Source organism: Ornithorhynchus anatinus, chromosome 10 (assembly GCF_004115215.2).
Source record: "Ornithorhynchus anatinus isolate Pmale09 chromosome 10, mOrnAna1.pri.v4, whole genome shotgun sequence".
Taxonomy (NCBI): Eukaryota; Metazoa; Chordata; class Mammalia; order Monotremata; family Ornithorhynchidae; genus Ornithorhynchus; species Ornithorhynchus anatinus.
Genome location: NC_041737.1, coordinates 56,330,560 through 56,332,253, shown reverse-complemented (window position 1 = coordinate 56,332,253; position 1,694 = coordinate 56,330,560). Strand labels below are relative to the sequence as shown.

The following is a 1,694-nucleotide window of genomic DNA, read 5'->3' as shown; positions in this document are numbered from 1 at the left end:
ATTCGCTTATTTGGCTGGTCTTATTTTGTCGGGTCGTCTCCAACCCGCAGCGACTCCACGGACACATCTCTCCCAGGACACCCCTCCTCCATCTGCGATCGTTCGGGTAGTGGATCCAGAGTTTTCTCGGTCAAAATCCGGAAGCGGTTTACCATCGCCTTCTTCCGCGCAGTGAACCGGAGTCTCCGCCCTCGACTCTCTCCCACGCCGCCGCCGCGGCCCAGCACGGGTGAGTTTTGACTTGTAGCAGATTGCCCGCCGCTCGCTAGCCACTGCCCAGGCTAGGAATGGAATGGGTAGGCCTCCGCTTGACTCTCCCTCCCGTAGCCGAGACTGGTAGAGGACTGGAAACTCTCCAGGTGCGATCTCGAGAGGGGTTGCTTAGTAGTAACGGTATTTATTAAGCATGTAACGTATGCAGAGCACTGTACTGAACACTGGGAGAAAATACGCGGAGCCCCTCCTCTCCCCGTCCTATCGATCCCTCCTCCTCTGACCCCGCCACCCACCCAGGGAAAGGGCCAAACCCTACAGACCACTCCCCAGCCCCCCAGGAGGGTGAAGATAGAAACCAGGAGCTCGGGTGAGCCGTCTTTACTTTTTTAATAATATTTATTAAACGCTTCCTCTGTACCAAGCAGTCCCTGAAACACGGATAATAAGAATAACAATAACGGCATTTGTTAAGTGCTTACTATGTGCCAGGCACTGTACTAAGCGCCGGGGTGGATACAAGCAAATCGACTTGGACAAAGTCCCACGTGGGGCTCAGAGTCTCAAACCCATTTTATAGTTGAGGGAACTGAGCATGGGAAGCCGGGAAGCAGCATGGCGTAAGCGGTTAGAGCCCGAGCTCACCACTTGTCTGCTGTGTGGCCTTGGGCAAGTCACTTCACTTCTCTGTGCCTCAGTTCCCTCATTTGTAAAATGAAGATTGAGACTGTGAGCCCCACCCGGGACGGGGATTGTGTCCACTCTGATTTGCTCGTATCCTCCCCAGCGCTTAGAGCAGTGCCTGGCACGTATTCATTCAATAGTATTTATCGAGCGCTTACTATGGGCAGAGCACTGTACTAAGCGCTTGGAATGAACAAGTCGGCAACAGATAAGTCGGCAACAGATCGTAAGCACTTTAGTGAGCACTTGACAGATGCCGCAATTATTATACAGAGTAGTCAGATCGGACACTGTCCCTGTCCCTCACGGGGTTCAGTCCAAGAGGGGAGAGCAGCGATCTAGTCCCCATTTTACTGGTGGGGATACTGAGGCCACAAAAGGATAACTGACTAGCCAAGGTCCCAGAGCAGGCCCAGAGCAGAGCTGGGGTTAGGACCCAGGCCTCCTGGCTCCCAGACTCTTGCTCTTTCCACCGGGTCAGGTTGCTTCCCTGCCTCTACCCACCTTCAAAGCCTTATTGAAGGCACGTCTCCTCCAAGAGGCCTTCCCCGACTTACGAGTTTACAGCCTAGAGCGGGGAGACAGACATTAATAGAAATAAATAAATGACGGATACGAACGTAAGGGGGGCTGGGAGGGGGGATGAATAAAAGGAGCAAGTCAGGGCGACGCAGAAGGGAGTGGGAGAAGAAGAAAGGAGGCCTCAGGGAAGGCCTCTTAGAGGAGAGGGGCCTTCAATAAGGCTTTGAAGGAGGGGAACGTAACTGTCTGTTGGATTTGAGGGAGGGTTTCCGTCT

The 1,694-nt window shown here is 53.5% G+C and overlaps 1 non-coding gene across 1 annotated transcript; it reads right to left on the bottom strand.

The window, feature by feature from the left end:
- Positions 1-239: 239 nt before the first annotated feature.
- On the bottom strand, positions 240-377 carry LOC114814848. The gene has a single exon (XR_003762644.1). It is a non-coding gene; the product is annotated as a small nucleolar RNA SNORA7 (small nucleolar RNA).
- Positions 378-1,694: the final 1,317 nt, after the last annotated feature.